We start from the raw sequence: 20,686 nt of genomic DNA, 5'->3' as shown, positions 1-20,686 counted from the left end.
ATGACTTTATAGTTTTTAAGAAAATCGATTTTAAAGTTCTGGTGCAGAGTGTGGGAAATGTTAAATGACGTGGGGTACCCCCTCCCAAGCCTCTTTAACCCCTTGTCTGAACAGCCGTCTAGGATAGCCTGTGTACCCACTGTCCTCCTCCACTAACCCTGCATATTTGGTGTTTCTAGCACATAAGGGGGCTAGAGATGGCCCGAATGGTTCGCCCGCGAACTTATTAGCGCGAACTTCGGTGATTTGCGTTCACGATCGAAGGCGAACCTTATGGCGGTTCGGCCTGCCTCCTATACTACATCATTAGGGTCAACTTTGACCCTATACATCACAGTCAGCAGGCACAGGGTAGCCAATCAGGCTACACTCCCTCCTGGAGCCCCACCCCCCTTATAAAAAGCTGTGGCTGCAGTAATTAGAGAAGGGAGAGATGCTGCAGACACATTAGGGAAAGCTTAGTTAGGCTAAAGTTAGGCTTGTTAGGTTGCTTTTTCTTGCTGATACTTATTGTTAAAAAGCACTCTTCATCCTCAACAGCTCTTTTGAGAGCTAATGCTGTTCTTGCGATCTTTTTTGTGTGTGTGTGTGTGTCCCACAGACACTTGTGTTGCATATACAGCCCTGTCAGTCAGTCTTAGCTGCTGGAACTTGGCCCCTTGGTAATATCTACTGTGCCATTGCCAGGCCCAGCACATTCAGTGACTACATGTGTGTGTGTGTGACAGCTGCACATTTGTAATATCCATCACTGCATATACCTACCTGTTGTTCAGTGCACCCACCCACCTATGTGAGCGTATGCAGTATGATATTTAATACTACCAGTCACTGTACCTGTTCACGGTACCTGTGTGTGTGTGTGTGAGACAACTGCACATTTGTAATACCCATCACTGCATATACCTACCTGTTGTTCAGTGCACCCACCTACCTCTGTGAGCGCACGCAGTGTGATATTTAATACCACCAGTCACTGTACCTGTTCACGGTACCTATGTGTGTGTGTGTGTGTGACAGCTGCACATTTGTAATACCCATCACTGCATATACCTACCTGTTGTTCAGTGCACCAGCCTACCTACGTGAGTGCACGCAGTGTGATATTTAATACCACCAGTCACTGTACCTGTTCACGGTACCTGTGTGTGTGTGTGTGAGACAGCTGCACATTTGTAATACCCATCACAGCATACCTACCTGTTATTCCAGTGCACCCACCTAACTATGTGAGCGCACGCAGTGTGATATGTAATACCACCAGTCACTGTACCTGTTTACGGTACCTGTGTGTGTGAGAGCTGCACATTTGTAATAACAATCACTGCATACCTACCTCTTCAGTGCACCTACCTACGTGAGCGCACGCAGTGTTATATACCACCAGTCACTGCACCTGTTCACGGTACCTGTGTGTGTGACAGCTGCACATTGTATTGATACCAGTCACTGCATACCTGTTCACTGAACCTGTGTGACTGCACATTGTATTAGTCAAGTCAGTGCATACCTTTCACTTCATTCCCCCCCCCCTCCAATATGGGCAAAACAGGCAGAGGCAGGCAACCCGGCAGGTCTGTTCGAGGTCGTTCTGTCGTGGCACACCATCCGACATCAAATTCTCAGGGTTCTTGGGAAGTGGTATAGGCAGTACCACACTTCGAATAACTCCACAAGATCTGAACCAAAGTATGGTGTTCAGAAGGCGTGTGCCATCAACCCCCAAGATTGTCAGGACGTAGTTGACTATTTAACACAGAACACCTCATCTTCCTCAGCTTCTGCACGGAAGCGTGACATATCTTCCTCCTCCTGCTCTGATTCTGGCACCCCACTTAACACTCAGTCGGCCGCCACCACCAAAGTGCCATTACCCCAGGGCTCAGCGGTGTGGAAAATTTTTTGTGTGTCTGCCTCAGATAAGAGCAATGCCATCTGTACTCTCCGCCACCAAAAATTGCTGAATTTTTAAGGCCGCTGCTAGCAGCGGCCGCTATAATAATTTTTCTGGTGTGTGTACATGCCTGCCTAATTTTTCTGGCTGCACTGCAGCTGCAACAACAAAACAAAAGGCATGTACATGTGCCAATTCCCCTTCGTGATCGCTACCTTGCTGCGGTGAAGGGGCTTGCGTATCACAATGAAGCAATGACCGACGGCTATATGAGTGTCTTGGGGGGCACACCCACGATAATAAGGTTGTTGGTTCATTGTGGACAGACCAGATTCGATCAGCTGGACAGTCACTGTTCTTTCATTCAGCTACCTCAGCCCGGCGACCATATGGGCTTGAAAGCCGCCATCACCTGCACTTTCGTCATGGTGCGCACCAGTCCAGCACGGCCGTCACTACGCAAACAGCTGTTTGCAGTCACTACATACCTTTCACTGCATCTGTGACTGCACATTGTATTATACCTGGCAGTCAGTGCATACCTTTCACTTGAATGGATGGCAGACTTGCCCTCCATAACAGATTCTCATTAAAGGATTTAAAGTTGATTTGTCTCATATACAGCAGGGCCTCGAAAGTCCTCCTGTATTGTTATTTTTTGTCACTACCTCGGGACTTGCATGCCATGCCTGCTGCCTTCCTTGGATGTGTGGTGGTAGCCGTTTCTCAGGCTCCAACTCCGGACCGGAATCGAACCCTGACTACCCGGCCATTACCCCTGGTCACCATGGTACTGAGAAAGTAATATGGAAACTTGTTTATCAGTCACACATTTGAATGGATGGCAGCAGGGGCGTAGCAATAAGTAAGCCTGCATCCAATCTGCATTCAAATTTTAGATTAGGGACTAGCACATACATTTGCACTAAATTTGCATAATTTTGCATCTGATTTGGATTCAAGGCGTGTATTTAGCCCGTGGGGGTCTGTACACGCCCCTGATGGTTTATAAGCCAGTTGCAGCCTGTGAGCGCTGTCATTTTTGTTTGTCTGTCTTGAAGAAATGTGTATACCATTGTATGATAAGTCGCACCAGGTAAGTTATGCTTTTAATGTAAGGTTAGTGGTTAGGTCTTCCCCGAGGGGGCACGTCACCGCCGTGGGGAAGTCTAGTAGGAAATGATTTGTGCACACATTATTGCTGAAGCTAACGCCCTCCATTGCTGTACCTGTTTTAATGCATGTTGTGTAATATAGTCCATTGGAGCTCTGCACTTCTTTGCAGCTAAATCAACTCAGGTGCAGCCTTCTGTATTTGGAAGCGCTGCCTACACTCTCTTCTCTATGTAAAATGTTCTAAGTATACCTGTGGTAGCCTGCATCCAATCTGCATTCAAATTTTAGATTAGGGACTAGCACATAAATTTGCACTTAATTTGCATAATTTTGCATCTTATTTGGATTCAAGGCGTGTATGTAGCCCCTGGGGGTCTGTACATGCCCCTAATGGTTTATATGCCAGTTGCAGCCTGTGAGCGCTGTCATTTTTGTTTGTCTGTAGCAATAAGTATAGCAACCATAGCGGTTGCTATGGGGTCCCTACGCCACACGCACATCAGAAGAGGACTTTTTTTTATTTTATTTTTTTATTTGATGCCGGTCCGGGCCCTCCCCCCGATAAGCGGCGGCGTGGTGGGCGGCGCATTGATACTCCCTGGCAGCCGGGACCCGATAGTTAATCTATAGTTCCGGCTTCCGGGCCCGGCCAGCCAGGGAGGAGTGACGCATCGTGCCATTCAGGCTACACTAAGTCCTGGAGCCCCACCCCCCCCCCCTTATATAAGGCAGGCTCGCTGGCCATGACACTCACTGGTGTGCCTGCTGCAAATAGACAGACTAGGGAGAGCTGCTGCAGATTTTTTCTCCTAGGAAAGATTAGTTAGGCTCTTGGCTTGCTCCTGGCTGATTGTTATTGCTTTTATAGCACCCCTCAACAGCTCTTTTGAGAGCTAATGTTCTCCTGATGTGTTTTTTTTTTGTGTGTGTGTTGCTCACTGACATTATACAACCCTATCTGTTGCAGCTGGACCTTGGTAATTGCTATTACTGTGCCAGCCAGGCCCTGCCTAACTATCTATACTGGGACACCTACCTATGCCTACCTAACTACTGGGGCACCTACTTACCTATACGGGACACCTACCTACCTACCTATACTAGGGGACCTACCTATGCCTACCTACCTATACTGGGACTCCTACCTATGTCTACCTACCTATACTGGGTCTCCTACCTATGCCTAGCTAACTACTGAGGCACCTACCTATGCCTACCTACCTATACTGGGACTCCTACCTATGCCTACCTAACTACTGGGGCACCTACTTACCTATACTGGGACACCTACCTACCTACCTATACAAGGGGACCTACCTATGCCTACCTACCTATACTGGGACTCCTACCTATGCCTACCTACCTATACTGGGACTCCTACCTATGCCTACCTACATACAAGAAGATAATAAGGTCGTTGCTTCATTGTGGTCAGACCAAATTTAATCAGCTGGACAGTCACTGTTGTTCTATCATTGAGCTACCACAGCCCGGCGACCATATGGGCTTGAAAACCGCCACGGCCTACACTCTCGCCACGGTCTCGCACGGCCGTCACTACGCAAACAGCTGTTTGCGGTGCGTTACACAGTGAGTTTGGTGTGTCAGTGTGAAGCAGAACTCTAATTACACTCCCTGATTGATGTATACACATGCAAGATGTTTTAAAGCACTTTAGGCCTGCAATTTAGCATTCAATGTGATTTCTACCCTTAAAACGCTTCTTTGCGTCAGATCCAGATTTTTCCCCAGGACTTTGGGCATGTATCCCACTCCGCCATGCCCCCCTCCAGGTGTAGGACCCCTTGAAATATCTTTTCCATAACTTTTGTGGCCAGCATAATTTTTTCTATTTTTCAAAGTTCGCATCCCCATTGAAGTCTATTGTGGTTCGCGAACTTTTCCGCGAACCGAACCTTCCGCGAAGATCCGAGAACCGAAAATCGGAGGTTTGCGACATCTCTACTGGGGAAACGCTCTGTCATTATGTGCATTTACTTCATATTTTTTTTATGTAACTACATTAGCTAGTATAACTACATTACAGTTAGCCCCACCCACATGACATCATGGCCATGCCCATTTTTTTGAAATTTCCTCGAACATGTTGCCCCCTACCCATTTTTGACTGCCCCCTCATATGTGCCAGTCTAGAACTGGCCATGTACCCCTGCCTACATGTACTGGGCACATATACCCCTGGCTACCTGTTCTGGGGACATCTCTACCCCTGGCTACCTGTTCTGAGCACATCTCTCCCCTTGGCTACCTGTTCTGGGGACATCTATACCCCTGGCCACCTATTCTGCGGAGACCTATAGACCGGGCCACTTATACTGTACTTAGAGGGGTGTGGGAATGTTGGGGTAGAGAGTCCTGGAGAAATGTTTGGGTGGGAGGTCCGAGGTCCGTGGGGTTGGAAGGTCGTGGGGGGATGGGGGCATAAACATTTTTTGCTGTGGGGCCCAGTCATTTCTAGCTACGCCCCTGGATGGCAGACTTGCCCTCCATAACAGATTCTCATTAAAGGATTTAAAGTTGATTCGTCTCATATACAGCAGGGCCTCGGAAGTCCTCCTGTATTTTTTGTCACTACCTCAGGACTTGCATGCAATGCCTGCTGCCTTTCTTGAATGTGTGGTGGTAGCCGTTCCAGCTCCTTTGCCCGCAGCGTGCCTGCTGCCTTCCTTGAATGTGTGGTCGTAGCCATTTCTCAGGCTCCCACTCCGGACCGGAATCGAACCCTGATTCCCCAGCCATTACCCGTGGTCACCATGGTACTGAGAAAGTAGTATGGAAACTTTTTTATCAGTTGAATGAATGGCAGACTTATCCTCCATAACAGATTCTCGTTAAAGGCTATTGGGGTGTCATCTCTGGCACACAGCGTTGGGTCAAGGGTCCATCTGACCACAGATGCCTAGTCTGCAATGCACGGTCAGGGCGGGTACATTACTTATACAGCACAATGGGTCCTTCCTTGGATGTGTGGTGGTAGCCGTTTCTCAGGCTCCCACTCCAGACCAGAATCGAACCCTGATTCCCCGGCCATTACCCATGGTCACCATGGTACCGAGAAAGTACCATCGAAAGTTTCACACAGTTGAATGAATGACAGAATTGCCCTCCATAACAGATTCTCGTTGAAGGTACTGAACAGTAAGCAGAAAAAGTAATTTTAAAAAAATAGACGTAAGCTTTAACAATGGTAGAGAAAGAACCATCGGAGGATGATAAGGCAGTCAGAAATTACCTGATATCACTGAGGAAGTGCAATCTCGCCATGGTGCGCACCAGTCCAGCACGCCCGTCACTACGCAAACCGCTGTGTGCGGTGCGTTACACAGTGAGTTTGGTCTGTCAGTGTGAAGCAGTACTCTAATTACACTCCCTGATTGATGTATACACATGCAAGATGTTAGGCCTCCAATTTAGCATGCAATCTGATTTCTGCCCTTAAAACGCTGCTGTGCGTCAAATCCAGATTTTTCCCCAGGACTTTTGGTGTGTATTCCACTCATCCATGCAAAAACTTAGATGTTAGACCCCTTGAAACATCTTTTCCACCACTTTTCTGGCCAACATAAATGTTTCTAGTTTTCAAAGTTTGCCTCCCCATTGAAGTCTATTGCGGTTCGCAAAAGTTCGATCGGAAGTCCAACAGCCATGTTTGCCAGCGAACTGTTCAGGCCATCTCTAACACCAAACTGAATTAGATGTCACTCATCATTACACAAGTAGGCTGAGTGACCAAGGGGATGGAAGGTGACCCAATTATTTACAGAAACTGTTCAATGTCAACTGAGGGAAGTACACTTGAAACAATGATTAGGCTCTGAGATCTGTGATCTGTAGATCAAGTCTGATCATTGCACAAGCAGGAAGGAATATGCAATGATCAAGACCTGACTACAGACCATGGATATGTGAATCAAGTGTTGAAATGGACAGCAGTGAGGGAACTGCATGGAGAGGCTTGGGGTAGCTGACAGAGTTCACAGACAATTAATGGGAATAGAGGCACCCAGGTGTATTTAAAATGGATTAAAATCACAATAAAGTTAGAAGATGAGGTAGCTTACCTCAATGACGAAATCTTTGCGTGAACAAAGAATAATTTTTTAAGCACAGGCAACGCATTTCGCGGGTAACGGCCCGCTTCTTCAGGCCAATACTAGTGCCGATTAGTCAGGGCCGGGCCGAGGCATAGGCTGGAGAGGCTCCAGCCTCAGGGCGCAGTGTAGGAGGGGGCGCAGAATTCATTCAGCTGTCATTCCTAATTGTGTTTGAAGCAGAAATAAATAGGAAAAGGGGATACATAGCAGTGACTGCAAGCCAGATAACTAGATATTAAGGTGTTGGGGAGGTTGTGGGCCCTGTGGCGCCTCTTAGTGTAATAGCATTCAGTGTGTGACGGCTGGGGTGGGAGGGATGAAGGGGCGCACTTTGGTGTCTCAGCCTTGGGTGCTGGAGGACCTTGTCCCGGCTCTGCGATTAGTAGGAGCTGATCAGCATAAGTTGCCCCTCTGTAACACACGTAGCTTTTCATACCTATTGAATTTTTCATTTGACCTTACATCCTGCACTACTGGGCTCCTGTTCTCTGTTTCCTGTTGTCTTTGAAGTGGTGGGGGTGTCTTGGCACTCTAAAGACAGAGTACAGAGACAGCAGGGCTAATGTATAGTATGAATAGCATCCTCTTCTATTTTCTCAACTAGCATCCTACAGATCTCCCCAGAGATGGATTAATATGTAATGGGGCCCTAGGCAAGGTGGTATATTTGGGGGCCCCCTTGTGATTCTTTTGGTAAGTTGAAGTGGAGAGAGGTCAAAAGTAGCAGGTGGGCCCCGTGACACCCACTAGGCCCCAAGCACCTGCCTAAGTTGCCTGGTGGATGATCCTGCTCTGACCCTCCCCATTAATAAAATGATCTGGACTGTGCCCCCCTCCATCCTGTGCACCCCATACTTCCTCTTTCCCTTATTGTATCTTGCAGCTGCTTGCTCCATCTTCTGCTCCACATACACCCACCTGAACGACGCCATCTTGTGCATACTCTGCTGTTCCCATTTCCCCCCAATTCCAGCATTATGAGCAATCTGTGCATTCTTTCCCTTGCCTAAAATGCAGGTCTCTGGTGGCCCAGTCCACCGAAAGCTACTATGCAGCCATACACCAGACCTAACCCTGATATTTACTTTTTTTGTCATGTTCACCCCTACCCTGAATCATCTAATAATGGAGCACCATGATATTGTTGCCGGAAGGCCCCATGAGTTCCAATGACTCCCTGTAGGTCAGGGCCGGATTTACCAATAGGCACTGTAGGCACGTGCCTACAAGCGCCATTATGGGGCAAAAGCGGCGTTCAAAATGTCCCTCTTCACTATTAAAAACCGCCGCTCACCCCGCCCACTCACGTCATGATCCAGGGGCCGCCTTATGCTCCCCGAATCTGGCCGCATGCAGTGACAGCCAGGCTAGTGACTCCCATCAGTCCCATGCTCTCCGCCTGCTGCCGTATTTGTTCTTGCCTGCATGCAGTGCTGCAACTGGCAGGTCTTCCACAGCAGCTGCGTGCATAGGCATCGGGGGTGACGCGCTGCTCAGTCTCTGCTGCCTGGGAATGAGGAGGAGAGAGATGGGGTAGAACAGAGTTGGGCAAAAAGCTCCGTTCTGCCCCCTCTCCTGTTCAAATACAGTGGCGCTGGCAGCATGGACAGACCTAACAGCGGCGCCCTCCGTTTCAAACACTGCAGCACGCGCAGTCATAAAATAGATGACACGGGGCGCCTGTGGGGTTATTAGCGTTGCTAGGCAACGCTAAAGGAAGCCCCTAGCCAGTGCCGCATTGGTGAGAAAACCCGGCTTTCTGCTGTGGGACTGTGGGAGGAACTCAGCTGAGGACGGGGCTGAGCCTGAGAGGATGGGACTAGAGCAGGCTCGCTCTCTTAAAATGCAGGTAGCTTGCAAGGATTTGCAAAAATGAAGTCTTTTTTTTGGGGGGGGGGGGGGGGGGGGGGAATGTTGTTGTGTTAATAGTGCAGCTGCAGCATCTGTGTGTGTATATAGTGTGTGTCTGTATAGTGTATGTGTGTGTGTTTATTAGCCTGCCTGTATATGTGTATAGTGTATGTGTCTGTGAGTGCATACTTGTTGTGAGTCTCCCCACCCCCTCAATCACATGGCGGTCCAGTAGATTATCCGTCTTCTCAGTATTGTAGTGCCCTCAACCTCCCCCCCTTCCCCCCTTCTGTGTGAAGGGCACACTGAGTGTGAGCCTGTTGCCTGCCATATACTGGCACAGTTTATTTCCACATGCCCAAAAGATCGTTCCCTCTCTGATCGACATCTGATCAGAGAGGGATCTATCATTGGCACACATTTCACATCGATTTTTAATAGATTTCAGCATGAAATCTATTAAAGATCAATTACTGCCACTCCTCCAGTTGTCCCACCTGCTCTACTGCTTTCCCCAAGGTCCTGCAGAGTACTTGCACAGTGAAGCAGTCTGCCCAGCTCTCCAACCTGTGTGCTCCTTCTTCTGCGCTGCTATCTTCTCCCGCTGCCCGTAGTGACCCGGCAACATGTATGCACTCACATACACTGCCAGTTCATAGGCTCACTCCATGTACCAGGAGATGACAGCAGCACAGAGGAAGGAGCACACCAGCTGTAGAGGTGAGAGCAAGCTGCTTCATTAATACTCGGCATATGGAGGGTGTCTGTGTTTGTTTTGAAGGGGTGTGGCCTGTGTTAAGGGGCGGGGCTTAGGGCACCATTCTTTATGTGCCTAGAGGCTCCCGAGCTGTAAATCCGGCCTGCTGTAGGTATGACTTAGGAATGCTTGGTCTGAATTGAATTTCCTGATTTGTGATGCACAATAAACATTTCTGAATGGATGTGAGGCGGGCTGTGGTCTTGCTAGTGATGAGCACAAATTTTGCAGAAATGTAATTTTGCATCGTAATCCGTAATTAGGATGTTAAATTGTAATGCAAAATTCTGTAAAAAATTGGAATTAATCTTATGTGTTAACATAACCAGGAAACATAATTTTGCAATTTTGCGTAATTTTCACGTAATTTTGTGCCGAATTTAGCGGTTAATATCAAGCCCCCATATATGCCATCATCAGCACGCCAAAATGACTACGTATGTTAAGGGGAATAGTGGAAATAATTTTTCAAAAAATACGTTGTAGTTTTTGAGAACTGATTTTGAAAAGGCAAAGGAAAAATGTTTTTTAAACTGTAATTTTTCTGAGTTTAAAAACTTGATTTGTTCCCAATATTGAGTCCTGAACATATGTATCCGTGTTTCCCCGAAAATAAGAAAGTGTCTTATATTCATTTCTGCACCAAAAGATGTGCTAGGGCTTATTTTCAGGGGATGTCATATTTCTATGAAGACACAAGCTCCTGTGCTGTATGTCGTCCTGCCTTCCCCACTGTGCCGCCTCTTCCTCTGCTGGATCCACCTCTTGTGTGCCTCTGCGTCCCCCTTGTAACTTTAATGTCCTCCTCGTGTCCCCCTCTGTATCTGTGTTGCCCTTGTACCTTTTAGTGGGCCAATCACTGCACTCACTGAGTAGCAGCGAGTCCAATGATTGGCCCAATGCTGGAGCCATGGTCCTGCCTGCGAGACCATTGGCTCCAGTAGACACACAAGTTCCCATACTTTTACCCCTTACTGCCGCTAAGGCTCACTTTCGGGGTAGGGCTTATATTTTGCTCAAGCTCAAAACTCCTGTTAGGGCTTACTTTTAGGGGATGTCTTAATTTCAGAGAAAGAGGGTAGCAATTTTGGTGACAATAGCATTTATGGGGACTTTGCTATTGACTGCAAAATTTTGCAGAAATTACGTGGTAATTAGGCAAAATTACAAATGGATTACACAAAATCAAATGTCTTTACAAATCATAAGTACGTATGGCCATAATTATAAAAAAAAATATGTGAAATTTCACATAAATAGGAGGTTACAATCATCACTATTTCTTACCTCCCTGTGTGGTGTGACACGAGACCTTTCTTTAGAGAAACTAATTATCCTAACTCTATATCCTTGGCATATGGGAGGAAATTGGAGCGCCCGGAGAAAACCCACACAAACATAGGGAGATCATACAAACTCCATGCAGATGGCAATGCTTCCTTAGGGTAATTGTTTATGTACCAGGCTGCATTCTTGTGGAACATTTGCTTGGATAAAGTGACTCACAGGAAAGGTAATACAGAATAGGAGGGGCCCAAAAACTTACAATGTATAAAAAACAATTGAGAGATAAGCTTACCTCTCCAATGAAAAACACCAATTTGATAAACGGAATTTTAGATAATGACTGTGTTTTAAAACGTGTATAGTTGAAAAAAAATGTGTGTACTTAAAAAGACATACCGGTACATTTTTTTTAGGCAATTAAATTTTAACCATTTGAGCCCTCAGTCGTTTTTCACCTTATGCATCCAAGCAATTTTCACCTCCCATTCATTCGCCAATAACTTTATCACTAATTATCACAATGAATTATCTATATCTTGTTTTTTTCCGCCACTAATTAGACTTTCTTTGGGTGGTACATTTTGATAAGAATTTTTTTTTTCTAAATGCATTTTAACAGGAATATTAAGAAACAATGGAGACAAATTCATTATTTCTCAGTTTTCGGCCATTATAGTTCTAAAATTATACATGCTATCATAATTAAAACCTATGTATTTATCCTGGTTATTACACCATTTAAATTATGTCCCTATCACAATGTATGGCGACAATATTTTATTTGGAAATAAAGGTGCATTTTTTTCAGTTTTGCGTCCATCACTATTTACAGGTTTATAACTTACAAAATATTAGTAATACACCCTCTTCACATGTATATGGAAAAAGTTCAGAGCCTTAGGTAACTATTTATGTTTATTTTTTATGTAATTTTTTTTCCCATTAAAAATTTTATTGGGTAATTTTTGGTGTGGGAGGTAAACAGTTAATTTTAAATGTAATAATATGTGTTTATTTAATTAAAAAAATTTATGTGGATGTAGTTTTACTATTTGACCACAAGATTGCCACAGTCAAATATTTTTTTTAGTCCTGGAAGCGAACGCTCTCGCTTCCAGGAAGTATAGGGAGGACGGGAAACTTTTTTTTTTCTAGAAAGACTTCTGTTAAAGAGGAGCTGTTAGGTATAAGGTCTCAGAGAAAATAAACACATATATCAGTAGCTAAAGATTGGCTGTACTTACATTACATATGCATTTCACTGTCCACGTTTGGATTTCACAGAATTTGTATATAGTATATGCAGAGAATGATGCTCCTGACAGCCCATGGCAGGTTCCATGTTTGTGAAGCCAAATGTGTCGTCATGTCCTGCCTGCTTCTGATCACAGAACAGCTCGTACAGAATAACACAGTGTGCAGTGAATATTAATGAGCCATGTGGCTAGGAACAATAGCGGACTCCTGCAGAGTAATCTTCCCGGAGATTTATCTGTGCTGTGAGTTTAGAAGCTGCTGAAACTTGATCCCGTCTTCTCCTTAGCAGCCGAGGGGAGGGCCCCAGAATGCTTTGCAGTATGGAATGCGGCTTGCGTCCTCCTTAGGAGCTTAGCTTTGGTGATAAGCACACATTAAATGTAAGAGAGATTTTTATCTTTAGTAATGTCTTTGGCTTCTGTCTAAACTGTTTAACACAGGAGAATAGAGGTTAAATTAGCTTCTGCAGCCTGACAGTTACTCTTTAAGAAGCCGTCGGTCTTTCTGCCAGGGACTTAGTTCAATGAATGGGAACTATGTTCCCATTCATTGATCTCCGGGTTAACGGGGGGTGGCACGAGAGAGCACAGCAGCCTAGCTGCAGCCAAATGGATGTGACAGTCACTTCCATTCGCCTAAAATGGTTAATTGACCTGAGGAAGCGGGTAATGACCCATGAAATGCATTGTCACCTACCATTTGTGCTTGAATAAAAATTCCTTTTATCAAATCAGTGTTTTTCATTGGGGAGAGGTAAGCTTGTCTCTCAATTGTTTTTTATATATAGTACTTTTTTAGATAGATACTGGTTTTGGGCGCCTCCTATTTCCCATTCTCTAGTTATATACCTCCTTAGGAGGTTAGTCTACTGAGCATAGTGCCTGCACTAATCCAGAGTCCATTGAGGAGAGCGACCTTCAGTTGGTAATACTATCGGAAAGACCGAGAGGGCACGGTACTTTCCTGCAGGCGTATACCGTGGTTGCAAAGAGTGAAACCCACCTTTGTATTATTCACACACTACATATATCACCTAAACATATTCGACAATACTGCACCATTGGGCTCCTGGTCTTTTTTTCACCCTCCGCAGATGACCATAGTTTAAAGACTGTGTTGATCATCGGGAATTCTATCTCCTAACTTACAGGAAAGGGCACATAGACTTTTTAAATACTTGTAGATGAATCATAGTAAGCTGCTTTGTGTTTTGTTTTTCACAGGAAGAGTGGGTGATTTAGGAAAAGCAAAGCCATAGAAGGTAAGAAAAAAAAATCACACTCACAGGACTGAAGCTATGTACACACATCAGATAAATGTCCAACAAAAAAATATTACTGTATCGAACGGCAATCTTTATTGAAAACGTAGAGGTCGATAACAACTGCGAGCAATGACCATGGCGAGCAACCAACATTGGGTATTCTGGCTGATCCAACTGGTGGATCAATCCTGTTGACTATTTGGGCAAATATTGTGCAGTTGGTTAGGTGTGTATAAAACAGAAAACAGAACACACACTGTAAGGATCCCTCCTGTAGCGTGTTCTGTCCGTTGCAGTGGAGCTGCAAATGGGACAGTTCTGGCTTATCTGTTTGCATTCGGTTGTGCATTCGCAATAAGTCTCATTGTCATTTACAATCGCTCTGCAGTTCTGGGCAGCTCAGGATGCTGTCATCATTCCACCAATTGCTTATTGCAGCTGAGCTGTGGCCAGATAGCCCTGATTTCCTGCATGCATGTTGTTACATAATACTGTATTTGTTTCTTATGGAAGTCCTTTGCATTCACAGCAAGCTAGCAAATGGTAATCAGCCAACTCAGGATTGAATGATTACCATTCAGCTGTGTGGGAATTTGCATACCTGCATCCATTGGCTGATGCCAGCATAAAAGTCTGCCTCCCATTTCCTACCCTGCCCGACATAGTGTTCAGCTCTCTGAGTTGTCGTTGGGTCTATACTGTGAAAGTTGTTATTGAAAATGTATAATGCCTTGCTCTGTATTGTCATGTCTGCTGAACATTTGCTGACCTGCGGGGGTCAGTGAAGTCCTTCTGATCCTGATAGTTAGATTCTGCCAGCACCACGTTGGTGACTGGTAGTATTCCTTCTAGCCTTGTTCTTGAGGATGAACTATAGCAGCGGTTGCCATTACTAGTTCGCTCCTACCTGTTAGTCTTGTCTATCTCATTGTGAATGTCGCTGTCGCTGAAACAGAGACTAGATTGGCTGAGCATTCCGTCTGTCTGTTGTCTGTCTTGTTAATTATCATAACTTGTGCTTTAGCTAGTGAGTTATTTGAGAGCTATATACAGGATCTTCTCCAGTGGCGGCTCCAGCTTCAGATTTTTGGGGGGGCTCAAAGGGGGCACGAGGGCTGGCAGGCCGGGCTGAGGGGGGGGGGGAATTTGCGGCGAAAATTTGGGCGTGGTCATGATGTCATGTGGGCGGGGCTAACTTTAATGTAGTTGTACCAGCTAACGTAGTTACATGAAAAAAAAAATGAAGTAAACGCACATAATGACAGGTAGCCTTTCACCAGTAAATGCACATAAGAATCAGCTTTTCAGCAGTTAATGCACGTAATGACAGACAGCGTTTCCTCATTAAATGCACATAAGAGACAGCTTTTCACCAGTTAATGCACATAATGACAGACTGCGTTTCTGCAGTAAATGCACATAAAGGGACAGCTTTTCACCAGTTAATGCACGTAATGACAGACTGCGTTTCCGCAGTAAATGCACATAAGAGCCTGCTTTTCACCAGTTAATGCACATAATGACAGACAGCATTTCCCCAGTAAATGCACATAAGAGACAACTTTTCACCAGTTAATTCACATAATGACAGACTGCGTTTCCGCAGTAAATGCACATAAGGGACAGCTTTTCACCAGTTAATGCACATAATGACAGACTGCGTTTCCGCAGTAAATGCACATAAGGGACAGCTTTTCACCAGTTAATGCACATAATGACAGACAGCATTTCCCCAGTAAATGCACATAAGAGACAACTTTTCACCAGTTAATTCACATAATGACAGACTGCGTTTCCGCAGTAAATGCACATAAGGGACAGCTTTTCACCAGTTAATGCACATAATGACAGACTGCGTTTCCGCAGTAAATGCACATAAGGGACAACTTTTCACCAGTTCATGCACATAATGACAGACAGTGTCCCCAGCATAGGTAGCCAGGTGTATAGATGTCCCCAGTATATGTAGCCAGGCGTATAGCTGTCCCCAGTATATGTAGTCAGGCTGGTGGTGGTGGGCTGGGGGCCCCAGGGAGCCTCAAGCCTGACTGGTGGTGGGCTGGAGGCCTCATGCCTGCGTGGCTGGTGGGCTGGGGTCCCAGGGAAGCTCAGGCCTGGTTAGTGGTGGTGGGCTGGGGGCCCCAGGGCAGCTCAGGCCTGGCTGGTGGTGGTGGGCTGGGGGGCCCAGGGCAGCTCAGGCCTGGTTGGTGGTGGGCTGGGGGCCCCAGGGCAGCTCAGTGGGTGCCAGTGGGTGGGGAGGAGGGTGCCAGTGGGTGGGGAGGAGGGTACCTGTGGGTGGAAAGGAGGGTGCCACTGGGTGGGGAGGAGGGTGCCAGTGGGCAGGAGGAGGGTGTCAGTGGGTAGGAGGAGGGTGCCAGTGGGTGGGGAGGAGGGTACCTGTGGGTGGAAAGGAGGGTGACACTGGGTGGGGGAGAAAGGTGCCAGTGGGTAGGAGGATAGTCTCAGTGGGTAGGAGGAGGGTGCCAGTGGGTGGGAAAGAGGGTGCCAGTGGGTAGGGGGGTCGTCAGTGGAGGGGGGAGAATGCCCGTGGGTGGGGAGGAAGGTGCCCCTGTGTGTGAGGAGATTGCCCTGGGGAGAGAAGACAGGAAGAAAATGATCGAGGCGCCAGCCGCGCTAATAAGGGATGCGGGAGCCTGCTTTATTCCTCCCTCCCTCCTCCCTTCCTCTGAATGCCCCCACCTGCTGTGAATGTCCCCCCCCCCCCCCCGTAGGCAGTGTGTGCGGAGCAGAGCAGAGCGGTAGGTCCTCTTACCGCAATCCATGCTCGCCGGGAACTAGTCTCCTGCTTCCTGTGACGTCATGGTAAACAGGAAGCAAGAGACTAGTTGCCGGTGAGCATGGATTGCGGTAAGAGGACCTACCGCTCCGCTCTGCTCCGCACACACTGCCTACGGGGGGGGGGGGGGGGGACATTCACAGCAGGTGGGGGCGCATTCATAGGAAGGGAGGAGGGAGGGAGGAATAAAGCAGGCTCCCGCAACCCTTATTAGCGCGGCTGGCGCCTCGATCATTTTTTGTCATCTGACAAGTACAGACTTGCGGTGGCCACGGCCAGCGGGGGGGGCTTTAAGAGGGGCTAACAAGTTGCCAGCTGGGGCTGAAGCCTGGGCAAGCCCCAGTGTAGCGCCGCCACTGATCTTCTCAAAAAATTAGCATATTGTGATAAAGTTCATTATTTTTTGTAATGTACTGATAAACATTAGACCTTCATATATTTTAGATTCATTACACACAACTGAAGTAGTTCAAGCCTTTTATTGTTTTAATATTGATGATTTGGGCATACAGCTCATGAAAACCCCAAATTTCCTATCTCAAAAAATTAGCATATTTCATCCGACCAATAAAAGAAAAGTGTTTTTAAAACAAAAAATGTCAATCTTCAAATAATTATGTTCAGCTATGCACTCAATACTTGGTCATATTTATCAAAATTGCCGTAAAATTGGATCATTTTATTATATCGTGTGTGGCCACCTTGGCCACACACGATATAATAAAATGATCCAATTTTACGGCAATTTTGATAAATATGATCGGATGTCCCAAAAAAATCGAAAGCTTTATTTTTTTTCAATCGACTAAAAATTCCCAATTTTTTCCGATTTTTATCGATCCGGAATGCTGGAAATTTTTCTTCAATTTTTCTGTTTATTAATATATATACACACCCTGGCAATTTTATCAGAGTTTCCAAACATTTTGATCATAGTTGGGTAAAAATTGAACACAGGTGTGTGGTACATTGGTAATATTTTTGAAATGTTACAATCAGTCAGAAAAATGTATTGCAATTCTTGAATTAAACAGATATTCAGATATTTAAAAAATTGTACGGTGTGTGGCCACCTCTACTCTGACTACACCTCTCTGACACTGTAGCTGTCCTTGGTAGGTTTTGGGGCACCATATCAATAGTGAAACTCACACTGGGGGCCTCAAGCAGCTCCTTAGTTACGCTAGCAGTAAATTGTATTAGTGACAATAGTGCAGTCATTTGTCAACAAAGTTCAGTATATGCTTGTTGCATCTACATAAAAATGAGAGCAACTGACATACTGTACAGGCACATTAAAAATATTACACAATACTACTGAGTGTGCAAATCTAAAGGGAAGCAGTACAGCCTATGAAACTAATTATAAATACACCATGCACTACGCTTAAAAAAAAAGTTGTGATAAGTACAAACAATTGAAGTAGACATGCTCGTAAAAGTGTTTGTCCTCCCTTGACTTTGCAGCCCCCCCCCCCCCCCCCCCCCATTTTTTGTGATGGTCTCACACCTGTTTGATGTGCTGGAAGGATTTTCTTGTTCAGTTTTTATTTTTATTAAAAGCATCTAACAATCCAAAAACACCAGAAAAGATCCATCTCCATTGTCTTCCATGCAGTTCCTTTTCGAAGCAGGTCATTTTGGTGCCCGGCGCTAGTGCTATGCTATGCGCCCCACGCAAGAGAAATTGGGGGATTTGGCAATTGGCAGACCCCGAATTACATCTCCCGCCAAGTTGCTACAACTCAGAGGGGGAATAGTATTTAACGTTGCCGGGCAGAGGCATAGGTACGCTTCCTTTTCACTACAGTGAAAAGATGGTTTTCACGGAAACTTGCCTGTCTCTAGGCAGCTGTATTGCACTTTAACCACCCTGGCGTTCTGATTAAATCGCCAGGGTGGCTGCGGGAGGGTTTTTTTTTAAATAAAAAAAAAACTATTTCATGCAGCCAACTGAAAGTTGGCTGCATGAAAGCCCACTAGAGGGCGCTCCGGAGGCGTTCTTCCAAACGCCTCCGGCGCCCAGAATAAACAAGGAAGGCCGCAATGAGTGGCCTTCCTTGTTTTGCTTACATCGTCGCCATAGCGACGAGCGGAGTGACGTCATCGACGTCAGCCGACGTCCTGACGTCAGCCGCCTCCGATCCAGCCCTTAGCGCTGGCCGGAACTTTTTGTTCCGGCTACGCTGGGCTCAGGCGGCTGGGGGGACCCTCTTTCGCCGCTTCTCGCGGCGAATCGCCGCAGAGCGGCGGCGATCAGGCAGCACACGCGGCTGGCAAAGTGCCGGCTGCGTGTGCTGCTTTTTATTTCACAAAAATCGGCCCAGCAGGGCCTGAGCGGCAGCCTCTGGCGGTGTTGGACGAGCTGAGCTCGTCCAGACCGCTCAGCAGGTTAAAGAGAAACCGTGACCAAGAATTAAACTTCATCCCAATCAGTAGCTGATACCCCCTTTTACATGAGAAATCTATTCCTTTTCACAAACAGACCATCAGGGGGCTCTGTATGGCTGATACTGTGGTGAAACCCCTCCCACAAGAAACTCTGAGGACCATGGTACTCCTGACAGTTTCCTATCTGTGAACCATGTTGCATTGTGGGAAATAGCTGTTTACAGCTGTTTCCAACTGCCAAAAAGCAAGCAGCAGCTACATCACCTGCCAGCAGTAAAAATGTCAACATGTGATAAATGTCAGAATGTAAATCAGGGATTTAAAAGATTTCACAATGGGCAAACACTGACTAAATCATTTATACATAATTATTGTCAAAATGAAGCACTTTTTTATTACATTATTTTCACTGGAGTTCCTCTTTAACTCTAAATTCCTCTCACTGTCACATATCTTATCTCTGTACAAGGGGGGATAAGGGGATTTTATAAGGTTGTACGTTTTGGTTCTGCAATAAACTTTTGATACCTGTTAAGTAGACATATTAAGTTTTTTGTATATTACACCTCTCTTATATCTCCACAGTGACTTTGCTTTGCGATGGTCTACAAGAAGATATGTTGGAAGTGAAGATCTACATTGGATTGCATGTTATTCTTCCATTTATTAGATGATTTGTTGAGTGTGAGCTTCAGGGAGCCAGACAATGATTGTATTAGAGCTTAACAGGTGCAGGTCCAGCCAATGTATGTCAAGTTCTTTTATGTAACTAAGAATAGTTACTGACATTTTAGTTTTGGGAGTATAATCCCAGTTTAATTAAAGCCTGTCATTATCATAGCTTATTTAGATCTTTTCTTTCTCTCTCTCTTGTAAGGTGTATTTGCCCTACACATTGAACGACCCAGATATGTTTGTATTTATTTTGTGGCTTCAAATGTGCTTTAAAAATTAACAGAGATCAGATCCAGGGGTAAAGCTTTAATTGATTAAAGTTTGCTATCAAATGGCATGAGTTTACAACCTTCGCATAGGTTCTTCGCATCAGGCCGTAGTGTTGGCTGATGAAATATTGGTGAACAACTGGCATTGTTGCAGTTGCAGTCAGTGTGGTAAGTGGAAGAGGTACTTGATCAGGGGCTTAAGGGGCCCATACACCTAACGATTTTCCCGCCGATATACAGCAGATTCGATCACTGTGATCGAATCAGCTGTGAAATAATTGCGCAAACGCTGACAGAACGATCGATTTCCGTCCGAAATCAATCGTTCCCGTCAATTCGTCCGTGGGGAAGATTTTGCTCGATCGCCGGCGGGTTGGGAGTGCGTCGATAGCGGCGTTCGAATGTCCGACGACCGGCGCTAGCGGTAATACATTACCTGCTCCACCAGCGCAAGTCCCCCTCTGTCCCCGCGGCTTCTTCTCCGCGCTGGGTTCCCGGAATCCGGACCAGCTGCAGATTCATTGAACTTCCTGTTCCGGCAGGAAGTTTAAACAGTGGAGCGCCCTCTACTGTTTAAGCTTCCCCAGAATGAAGCTGCAGCCGGTCCGGATTCCGGAACCTAGCGCGGAGAAGAAGCCGCGGGGACAGAGGGGGACTCACGCCGGCCGGAGCAGGTAATGTATGCGGGGGGGGGGGGGGGGGGGGGGGGGCAGCAGTGGCAGCAGCGGAAGCTTCACAGATTGTGATCGGTTTCATGCTGAAATCGAATCACAATCTGTTTGCAGTAAAGGCAGCCATACGATCCCTCTCTGATCAGATTCGATCAGAGAGGGATCTATCTGTTGGTCGAATCTGATGGCAAATCGACCAGTGTATGGCTACCTTTAGTGTTAGGGAAATTCACCCAGACCACACTCAGGATTAAGTTAAGAAGTTTTATTGCTTATATGAGGAGGCAAGATAAAACTGTCCCTCAATATTTGCCTAGACACCATGACCCGTGCAGTAGGGCT

General features: G+C 46.1%; 1 long non-coding RNA gene across 1 annotated transcript; it reads left to right on the top strand.

Moving 5' to 3' along the window:
• Window positions 1–13,499: 13,499 nt before the first annotated feature.
• On the top strand, window positions 13,500–19,569 carry LOC137570980 (uncharacterized). The gene is made up of 2 exons (XR_011031265.1): window positions 13,500–13,538; window positions 19,315–19,569. It is a non-coding gene; the product is annotated as an uncharacterized lncRNA (long non-coding RNA).
• The last annotated feature ends 1,117 nt before the right edge of the window (window positions 19,570–20,686 follow it).

This window comes from Hyperolius riggenbachi, chromosome 4, assembly GCF_040937935.1.
Source record: "Hyperolius riggenbachi isolate aHypRig1 chromosome 4, aHypRig1.pri, whole genome shotgun sequence".
Classification (NCBI taxonomy): Eukaryota; Metazoa; Chordata; class Amphibia; order Anura; family Hyperoliidae; genus Hyperolius; species Hyperolius riggenbachi.
The sequence above is the reverse complement of the archived record's forward strand: the minus strand, read 5'-3'. Positions and strand labels throughout refer to the sequence as shown.